The sequence below is a fragment of the Panicum virgatum genome, chromosome 4K (assembly GCF_016808335.1).
Source record: "Panicum virgatum strain AP13 chromosome 4K, P.virgatum_v5, whole genome shotgun sequence".
Classification (NCBI taxonomy): Eukaryota; Viridiplantae; Streptophyta; class Magnoliopsida; order Poales; family Poaceae; genus Panicum; species Panicum virgatum.
The window spans coordinates 38072697-38084007 of record NC_053139.1 but is presented as its reverse complement, the minus strand read 5'-3'; the positions used below and the strand labels follow the sequence as shown (position 1 = coordinate 38084007).

At 44.7% G+C, this 11311-nt stretch overlaps 1 long non-coding RNA gene across 1 annotated transcript; it reads right to left on the bottom strand.

Moving 5' to 3' along the window:
* Positions 1-318: 318 nt before the first annotated feature.
* Positions 319-786, bottom strand: LOC120705205. The gene is made up of 3 exons (XR_005687841.1): positions 731-786; positions 484-657; positions 319-376 (listed from the first exon to the last, which is right to left on the bottom strand). It is a non-coding gene; the product is annotated as an uncharacterized LOC120705205 (long non-coding RNA).
* Positions 787-11311: the final 10525 nt, after the last annotated feature.

Here is an 11311-nt window from a genome sequence, read left to right as displayed (position 1 = left end):
GAATGCATCCACTGTCATTTGCCCTTTTTCACTTGCAAAAGAGTTGATCCACTCGCATACGTAGTATCCACATAAGTTGTTTCCTTGGCCCTGTCTCCAACACTATGGACAAATGTGGGTTACGATATAGAATTTTTTTGATGTTTATTGCGAATGACATTAGTAGCGAGAGTATATTCATACCGGAAAATCAGTCACCCAATGAAGAGGCTCGATTTCACCTATGGGCAAGCCTATGTGTTTGTGGAGGTAGCGACTCCATGCAGTATTTACCACCTCGATGATATCTTGGTACTTTGATTTATCTTGCCTTAACGAGTCGTACACCAAGACCTTGTGCTCCTCAATCCGAATACAAAGCAATATCCAATGAAAGCTGTGCATATACATACGCATAACCAATTAATGTTGATTATAATAGTTATTAAATGGTATTATTAATACGAAGGGATTGAAAAAAAAGTCTAACAAAGAACGACTCACTGATGGTTGTATGGCAAGAGAATGAAGGGACACATGCTATTTTTACGCAACCCCCTGTATATAACATTTACTATGTCTCCAGGATTTAGCGCTAGCGATTTCTCGTGTATAATATCGGGGTCGAAGAACCCGACGTTATGAAAGTTCTTCTTTCGGCAAATTTGAATTTTTGACCTACGGGACACAAGAAAAACGGGGATCAATCAACACTCAAGGCTAAAATAATGAAATGAGAGACAATACTTACATGCACCATACACTGACGAGTGACTTGTGAAGGGCATCTTGATGGTATAAATCGTAGAGTGATGCAAACTCGATATATACATCATCTGCCCCCCGCCAGAAATGCTCATCTTTAATCCGAGCTGGGAACATCTCTAATTTACTAGCTTTAGATTGCACGGCATACCATTTGTGTAACTCGGCCATTCTCGTTGGTAGGAATGGTAGCAACTCTGGCCATATCAAAGGTTCACCAAGTACAAACTTTTTCCTGCCGCGGGCATTCTGTAGGGCCTCCCCAAGCAATTGAGCCCTTGTTAGATCAGTTTGCAATATCATCCCAGCCATGGTCAACGGATCTCTTGATTCATCGGGACAGTCTTCATGCGACACTATCAACGGAGGGATCGATTGTTTGGACTGCTCTCCGAGCTGGGGAACGGTCTTTGCATTAATCAGGCGATTCTTGGGGTTGCTGTAGCACTTTCTGATCTGCCGATCATAATCCGACTCTCTTTCTTTCTCCTTGGTGGGATCTTTAATGAAGTGTTTCACAAAGTGTGCCTTTGCAACCGGATCTATTTCTGGCTTCTTGTTCGCAGCCTCCCTTAGTAGCTTGCGCTTCAGCAAGAAGGTTTGAAACGATTCTTCTGCCTCTTCCTCTTCTGGCGCCTTCTTTTTCTTCTTTCTTTGCTGCTTATGAGATGGCTGGACCGAAGGGGACGTGTATGACTTCTGTCGCTGACTCTGATTCTGTTGTGCGGCTGGTGATGATGCCAGAATTGGCTCGCTTTGTGCGGCTGGTGATGGCGGATCCATGCTGGGGTCCCGTGCAGGCGGTGGAGAAGGTGGGCCAACACTAGGATTCCTATCAGCTGGCGTTGGTGATCTTTGCCTTGAGCACCGAGCGGAATCTGTGTCTGCTTGCACCAATCTTATGTCGCGCTTTGGCCACGCGATCCATGTGTGTACGGCATGTTGTAGTTCTGTTTCTTCAGGACTTATAGGGATCGGGAGGTCCATGTCTTCCCAGCGTTCTTCAGTAATTCGGTCAACAAAGACTCTGGCGAATCCTTCAGGAATCGGCTGGCAATGTATTGTCCCGCCCTGTTTTTGGACTTCCGCATAACCCTCAGCACAAACTTTAAGCTTTTTCCCATAAAGAACCAGAAGCTCACATTGGGTCCTAACGGTGATGTCGTCAATGGGGTCCCTCGGCCTGTCGGCACCCAAATTAGGGTGCTCCGTGGAAGCAACACTGCTACGACGCTGAGAAGAGGGGCTGATCTCCACATTGGCAGCTGGTTGGTCCGAGCGTTGCCCAACTGCTGCCTCAAGTGACATTATCCGGTTTTCTAGGCTATGAATCTTCTCAGCCACTACTGCCTTGCTTCTGCATCGGCTTCGGTAGGTTTTGAGATCTCCGGAAAAGCCATATTTCCATGGAACTACGCCCACACCTCGGGTCCGTCCAGTGTGTTCCGCATTCCCAAGAGCGTAAGTCAGCTCGTCATTCTCTCTGTTGGGCTGGAAGGTTCCTTCTTCGGTACGCCTCATTGCGTCCTCGAGTCTTTGGGCAGCCTCTCTTAGTACGTCGCTAGTCACAAATATTCCAGTGTCGGGGTCTAGTGTGCCTCCATGAGCATAGAAGTAATACCTTGCTCGTTTGGGCCAACTCAAGGTTTGCGGTACGATTCCTTTTACAATTAAATTATTTTCCATCTTTTCCCATTTCGGAATGGCAACCTTATAACCTCCGGGCCCAAGTCTATGGAAGTTTTTCTTTTTGCTAGCATTCATTTTGCCTTGAATCGAGGCTGCCATGCTGTCAGCACTGTGCTTGTAATTCACGAATTCATTCCACCACTCTCGTTGCTTCTTCCAGACTTTATCAAAATCTGGAGTGAGGCCCTTGTTGACAAAGTTTGCCACCAATTTTTTCTTGAATGAGGCGAACTGAATTGCCATCTTCTTAAATGCCCATCCCTTTATTTTGTCAGCTTTGCCTGGGGGAAAGTTGAAGTGCAACGACACCTCTTTCCATAACAAATCTTTCTCTGAATCTGGCACGATATCTTCAGGTCGATCAGAGACTTTATTTCTCTTCCAAAGCTTATACTTTATGGGGACGGATTCCCTAACAAGATATCCCAATTGATTTACAAATGTTGTCTTAATTTGACCAGGAGCTAGTGGCTCGCCGGTTGCTTCGTTGATCTCCGTGATGGTTGTACATCCTACCATCTTCCTCTTGGAGCCACGTTTCCGTTTAGGCTTCGTCGATCCTGATGCCTGAAAGAATCGCAAATTTATCAAGCGGGTTGCTAGCAACTAGTGGACGTCGCGGCAGGTATGCGTAACCTTCATAACCCGCAAGCAAGGGTTCCAGATCGAAAATTATCATGATATTAGGTAACTTATTGACTGAAACATTCATAAGAATTTTTAGCTGGAGCACGACTCCTTACACAAGGACTGAAATCATCAACAAAGCTAGCAACATAACACAAATAGTTCGCAGCTGGGCCGCATGTGTCACAAACAATATCTTGCTCCTAACATATATATTGACAAAACATTTATCCTGATGCCTGAAAGAATCACTAAACTTTTATACCTCGGCTTCCTCGACATTTCCTTCTTCCTCCCCACTAATATCTTGCTCCTCGTCGCCATGATAATGCAAGTTTAAAAATTGGCTGCCATCGTTCTCGTCCTCATCAAACTCTGGAGCTATGTGCCCAGAACTACCACGAATGAGCTCGTGCATTAACTCGTCTTGGTTGTCCGTAGGATCCATTTCCACTACCTGAAACAATAAAAAACAAAGAGAGTGCATGAGCCCAGTTGCTAAGGCCTTTAGATTATTGTATTGGTACTATCAAATATAAGGCTTGTATGATCTAATAATCAAGGTAAGGGGTAATTCATTCAAAGATTCAGTCAGCATTCATATATGCAATTCGCAATATACTTTGCAGTTGCACAATTTGCACACTCGAGGCATTTAACTTTTGAACATCACGAAGCTATTGCTTAAAAAGTATCCAAAATGTCAAAAAAAAAAAAACAGGACCTTAGGGGATTTCTCCTTGTGTAAGTTTTTTTTTCACGAAGGGGCATGAGATTGGACCTATTTCATTTATAAAGAAGGGAGATTACAACATGACTAGCCGGTTAAAGAGCAAGTAAACAATTACTTGTGTAAGTTATTGACATGGATCACCAGTAGGATACTTAGTCAATCAGTTCAACTTGTCCAACAGCGTGTATGAACTTTGCCAATATTGTAGGACTTCGAATTGTCGATGCAGCTAATAGCAATAGACAGGCCGCTCGTTAAGCCGAAACGTCATATAGCAGTACTATGGTAGCTAGAAAACTTTAATAGCCTAGTTTATCTCAGATGTGTTAGCCAAAATATTAACATAGGAATCCAGCTAGCGACCTCATGCAAGAAATTGCTTATATGCCTTGCCCTGAAGAAAGACATGGTGCTTTTCTAGCTTCTGATCATACTTGTGCATAATGTATTTGCCCCAGCTAGCGACCTCATGCAAGAAATTGCTTATAATGATCTTTCACAGAAAAGGAGATAGAACACATTACCTCGGTGGAAGTAGGGGCGGCGTGGTCGGGGCCGGGGCGGCGTGGGGGCAGCCGGGCGGCCGCGATGGCGCTGATGAGTCGACGGGTGGCTCCACGGACCGGGCGAGGACGCCGAGGTGCGCGGCGGCGCGGGCCGGGCGAGGACGCCGAGGTACGCGGCGGCGCGGGCCGGGCCGGCGAGGACGAGACGACGAGGCGTGGGGGCGGCCGGCCTAGGGACGACGAGGAGGGACGGCGGGCTGGGGAGGACCTCGAGGGCGGCCACGGTCGAGCGCCGGCCGGGGACCCACGCACGGCCGGGGAAGAACGCGGCGGCGCACGCGGGCGAGCGAGCCAGGGGCGGCAAGAAGAAGTCGGGGCGGCGGGCAACGTCGATCGGAATTGGGCGGCGAAGGGAGTAATTTGTTGGGGGTGGCTCGGTTAGTGCCGGCTGGTATTACCAGCCGGCACTAACGTGCCCCCGTGACGTCAGATGGGACACATTAGTGCCGGCTGGTAGGTTAGTGACGTCACGGGGGCTCGGTTAGTGCCGGCTGGTATTACCAGCCGGCACTAACGTGGCTCTGTTAGTGCCGGCTGGTATTACCAGCCGGCACTAACGTGCCCCCGTGACGTCAGATGGGACACATTAGTGCCGGCTGGTAGGTCTAGCCGGCACTAACGTTCTCACATTAGTGCCGGCTAGAACTACTAGCCGGCACTAACGTGTCCCATCTGGCGGGAATTGTAAATTCGCCACGCCGGTTACCATTTACAATAAATTTTTAATATTCATAAATTTATTCATAATAGGCTTAATAATTAAAATAATAAAACAAAAATTTATATCTTAAGTTTTTTAGCTACACAATAATTATAGTAATTATATCTACAAAATAACAATAGCAATTGAAGTAAATTAACAAATATGCTACTATTATCAATTATGTGTAGCTTATAGGGTTTATATGTTAGTATACTTCTATTATTTGTAATAAATCGAAAAAATTTCAGATTGATCCATGCAAAAATATTCAAAAGTCTTTTCAGTAATAGCCAATACAATGATGTAATCAATTCGCAAATTACTTGATTATTTGTTTGTAATTTAATGTTTCAACACTCCTAGTAATGCAAAATTAGTGAAAGTAAATAATAGTTATACCATGCAAAAATATAATATTATTTGAAGATGATATTGTGTCCTAATTGGATGAATAGTATCGAGAATTGAGACAAATACGGCGCGGTGCGTTACATTACATCACTAAATGAGAAAATATAATATATAATTTATATAAAAGTACTACTCATCATCATTATCTACTGGAACATTGATAATCTTCCTTTTGATGAAAGTGCCTTGGACGTGATCACGGCGTAAGTAAGGCGTGTCCTCTTTGGATAAGAGGATGCTGGGGTCAACGTCAACTGAGAATGGAGGAAGGTCATCAATCTGGTCATAATCTTCCGAATTGTCCGAAATATTCTCGACTCCAACAACTTTTCTTTTACCTGGAAGAACTATGTGCCGTTTCGGCTCATTTCCAGCCTTGTCTGCTTGAGACGTCTTATCCGACTTTTTCTTCGGTTTGCTCGACATGTCCTTCACATAGAACACTTGTGTCACATCCTTGGCTAGAACGAATGGCTCATCTTTATATCCAATCTTTTTAAAATCGACTATGGTCATCCCATACTGGTCCTTCGTTACGCCTCCTCCAGCCACCCATTCGCAACGAAACAGAGGGACAACTATGGGTCCATATTCAAGTTCCCATATCTCCTCTATGACACCATAGTAGTTGTTTTTTTCTCCATTACTGTTTACTATACACATACGGACACCACTGTTTTGGTTGGTGCTTTTTTTATCTTGAGCTCTCGTGTAAAATGTATACCCATTGATTTCGTACCCTTGGTATTGCTGGACGGTTATTGATGGTCCCCTGGCCAGCCATTGAAGTTCTTGATCAACTGTGTTGTTGCCCAATAATTTTCGTCTGAACCAGCCGTCAAAAGTTTTTATATGTTGGCGTGTAATCCAAGCAAAATTCTTCTGTGGATTTTCGGACCGTATAATATTCATGTGCTCATCAATATAGGGAGCCACCTTGGATGAATTCTGAAGAACCGTGAAGTTTGCTTGGCTGAATTCACTACAAGAGATGTTCATATTACATTTCTTTCCTAGTGTGCCTTTTCCCTTTAGTCGCCCCTCATGGTGTGACACGGGGAGCCCAATCGGATTGAGATCAGGAAGATAGTCAACGCAAAACTCAATGACCTCCTCTGTTCCATAGCCCTTAGCAATGCATCCTTCTGGGCGAGAACGTTTGCGCACGTACTTCTTCAATACGGCCATGAACCTCTCGAAAGGGAACATATTGTGTAGAAAAACAGGACCCAGGATAGTTATTTCTGTCACAATATGAACTAGAAGGTGTGTCATAATATTGAAGAAAGAAGGTGGGAAGACCATCTCGAAGCTGACAAGACATTCGACAATGTCTTTCTGCAGCTTTATTAGATTATTTGGATTAATTGCTTTTTGCGAAATTTCATTCATGAACGCACAAAGCTTTACAACTGCCAATCTCACATTTTCCGGTAGAACACCCCTCAGTATAACCGGAAGTAGTTGTGTCATCAGGACGTGGCAGTCATGTGACTTCAAGTTTTGGATTTTCTTCTCTTTCACATTTATTATGCCCTGTATATTTGAGGAGTACCCAGACGGGACCTTGATACTGTTCAAGCAATCGAACATACTTTCCTTCTCCTCTTTGCTCAGATTATAGCTGGCAGGTTTTAAATAGTGGCATCCTTTGTCTCTCTTTTCGGGTTGCAAGCCTTTTCGTCCAGCTAGCTGTTGCATGTCGCGCCTTGCTTCCAATGTGTCTTTTGACTTACCATACACTCCCAGGAATCCTAGTAGGTTTACGCAAAGATTCTTCGACAGATGCATCACATCAATTGCGTTGCGAACCTGTAAGACTTGCCAATAAGGTAGGTTCCACAATATAGACTTCTTCTTCCACATTGGAACATGTCCCTGGTCATCCTTGGGAACAGGTTGCCTACCGGGACCCTTTCCAAATACTACCTTCACATCCTTGATCATCGAGAACACACGCTTTCCATTACGAAATAGAGGCTTAGGACGAGTTTCGGGCTCTCCTTTGAAATGCTTCCCTTCGGTTCTTAGGGGGTGATCGGTTGGAAGAAATCGACGATGGCCCATGTATACGCACTTCTTACAGTGTTTCAAATAAATGCTATCGGTCTCATCATAACAGTGGGTGCAGGCCATGTATCCCATGTTCGACTGTCCCGAAAGTTTTGCAAGTGCAGGCCAATCATTGATGCATACAAAAAGCAAAGCTCGGAGGTTGAAGGACTCCTGTTTATACTCATCCCACACACGTACACCTTCTTCTTTCCAGAGTAGTAATAGATCATCCATCAAGGGTTGTAGGAACACATCAATGTCGTTGCCAGGTTCTTTTGGCCCTTCTATAAGCACCGGCATCATGATGAACTTACGCTTCAGGCACAACCAAGGAGGAAGGTTGAACATACATAGGGTCACAGGCCATGTACTATGAGCGCTGCCAAACTCACCGTACGGATTCATTCCATCAGTACTTAGAGCAAATCTTATATTTCTTGGGTCGTTGTCAAATTGAGGATACTCTCGGTTAAGATTTCTCCACTGGGACCCATCTGCTGGGTGTCTGATCATGTGATCCTCCTTACGGTCTTCTTTGTGCCACCGCATCAACTTAGTGTTATCCTTGTTTTTGAAAAAGCGCTTCAGACGTGGTATTATAGGGAAGTACCACACCAACTTTGCGGGAACTCTCTTCTTTACCGGCTGCCCATCAACATCACCTGGATCATCTCGCCTAATCTTATACCGCAATGCGTTGCAAACAGGACAAGCTTCCAAGTTCTCGTATTCACCGCGATACAGGATGCAGTCGTTAGGACATGCGTGAATCTTCTGCACGTCCAATCCAAGAGGGCAAACCATCTTTTTAGCTTCGTATGTTGTTGACGGCAGTTCATTACCCTCAGGAAGTATGTTCTTTACAATCTTTAATAGCTCACCAAATCCCTTATCGGTTACACCATTAGTTGCCTTCCATTTCAGCATCTCCAGCGTGGTACCCAACTTCTTTTGCTCCGGTTTGCAATTAGGGAACAACGGCCTTTTGTGATCCTCCAACATCTTCTCGAACTTTAATGCCTCCTTCACAGTCTCACTGTCTTTCTGTGCATCAAGTAACGCCTGACCTAGCTCGTCAGGTGGCTCCTCTTGTGCAACATTTGCTTCACCCTCGTCCATTGGTTCATCTTGAAAGCCACCTGCTTCATGAACCCATGCCCAATCTGGAAGATTGTTATCACCATCGTCATCTTCTTCATTATCTTCCATCATAACTCCAACTTCGCCGTGCTTAGTCCAAAGACTATAGTTACTCATGAAACCATTCAAGGCCAGGTGATTCCATAGAGTATCTCTTTTTCGGAATTCCTTTTTATTTTCGCAAACACTGCATGGACAACACATTAAACCCTTTGGCGACCTATTTGCCATTGCCGCTTTGAGAAAAGAATCTAAACCCTGAATCCACGCCGAGGTGCTCCGGCTTCCGTGCATCCATTGCCGGTCCATCTGTACAAATTAAAAAAAATCATGCTCATTATCCCTAAAAACAGGTTACTATGAAGTAATTAAAAAAAATGTAAATGTGTCATAGACCACCTATCTAGTAAATTTAAACTAAATAACAAAATAACTTGGCACAATAACATATAGACATGTCACCATGAAATAATTCAAAAAAACTCATTCTAAATGTGTGATAGTCAAACTATATAGTAATCATTCTCTAAAAAGCAACAAATCAATTCTACCTTGCTCAAATTAATGAACAAATTAATAAATCATGCTCATTTTTCCTCATCCTTAAAATCCTTAAAATTTTGCATAATAACATATACACATGTCCCCGTGAAATAATTCAAAAAAATTACTCTAAATGTGTCATAGTCAAACTATCTAGAAAACCTTCTCTAAAAAGTAACAAATCGATTCTATTTTACTCAAATTAATGAATAAATTGGAAAATTATGCTCATTTTTCCTCAACCTTAATATCACTATTTTCTTTATCTAGAAAGCATGAAACAAAGAATAAATACCGTGAAAGAAGAGTGGAAGAAGCTACTAACCTTTGGTGCACTTGGATGGGTGAAATCCTCACAAATTTGGGGGAAAATGGACAGCACCTCCCCTCTAACACGCCATGAGAGAGAGGAGGAGCTCGGCCAAATGAAATGGTCGGGCTGGGGAAGAAGGAGTGCCTGGCTTATACGGGGCAAGTTAGTGCCGGCTAGTGGATTTAGCCGGCACTAAGTGTGGACTTTTAGTGCCGGCTAGATTTACCAGCCGGCACTAACATGCAATTGACCAAGTTAGTGCCGGCTAGAATCACCAGCCGGCACTAACGTGTCTTTTGACCGTTGTGGCAGACGGGCTGACCGTTGGGGGATGGCACGTTAGTGCCGGCTGGAGTTTCTAGCCGGCACTAACGTACCCGCTTTGTACGGTTCATGCACGTTAGTGCCGGCTCCGTTTTGACCGGCACTAACGTGCTGGTACCAATGTGCGTTTCTCCAACAGTGTTTTTTCTCTCTCTAGAGGCGGCTGAAATTGTGATCCGTCTACTAAAACGGTCCCCTGCTTGCTTCTGTAAAGGATGGCGCCGCATTTCCAGTGGCAGCGCATGCATGAACGATCGACGACGACTCAATCGTCGACGCGTCTTCATCGATCACTCGCGTCTGCGTACTTACGTGTCGCGGTTTGCATTGGGCGTGCCTTTTCGTGCCCGTCCCGGCCGCTGCAGATCAGTGCAATGAACTTGGGCGATGCACGCGATGGTTTCATCAGGGCTTAGTTTTGCCGTGTCTGTGTGTTTCTTCGCGATGGTTTCATCAGGGCTTAGTTTTGCCGTGTCTGTGTGTTTCTTCAGTTCATGCATGCATCTTGTCAGTCAGGACAGTTTCCAACGTGAGCACGTACGACTGCCATTGGGTTGGAATTTTCTCGCTCGCTCCCAGCCGGATCTACCATATATTGTACAGTAGGCCGGACGTTCTCGATGCCGGTGATGTGCGAGACAACTTGCCCGTGTAGCTAGGTTTCTACGTTGAGGGCGAACGGAAGCCTGGAGAGCTAGGCCGGCGGTGCACGGTGCTGATAGTAAAATAAGTTGGTGGCGCAAAGGCTGAGAACATGCATAGGCTCAAACTGCTAATAGTTTAGGTGGAAACCGATCGATTGCAACAGTTTGGATTTTGCATTGGTGCTACTTCAATTTGGTGGAAAATGATTTTTCTAGCAATCAATCCGGTTTAGTTTGGTTTCACAAAAGAGACGGTTTGGTTTGGTTTGGGATATTAACGTCTCAGACCGGCTGTTGTGCACATCCTCCAGCTTACTTGACTATTCGTGTTCATCGTCTTAGCCATTAGAGTGCTACCACTAGCACGCGCTCTCTACACTACTTCCGGATGGGGTGGCGTGTTTGGTTTTCACATATCATAGGGGTTTGGATTGGTTTACAGCGTTGTGATAAAAAATAGTTTGGTAGTCTGGATCTCAGACCATTGGCAATTGGCAGCTTGAATCAAAACACTGCGGTATGTAGCTTTGCAGAGGCCAACTTGTCTTATATATGTAGCAACCATTCCTCTTCCACTTGCTTTTATTCGTACTTTCTTTTCCCCGTCACTCCGTAGATTTGTACTAAAATAGCACCATGATGACCAACATGCCTCCTGATCGATGAAGTCCCCCGGCCCGTACAATGAATCCAACTGCAACTTGTCTCTTCATAAGGAAAAACAACACAAAACTTTTCTCAGAAAGGCAGGGTAAACAAAGTGCAAGGGCCGACATCATTATTTCGTTTTGGGGAAAAAAGCTAATGTCCGTGCTGGAT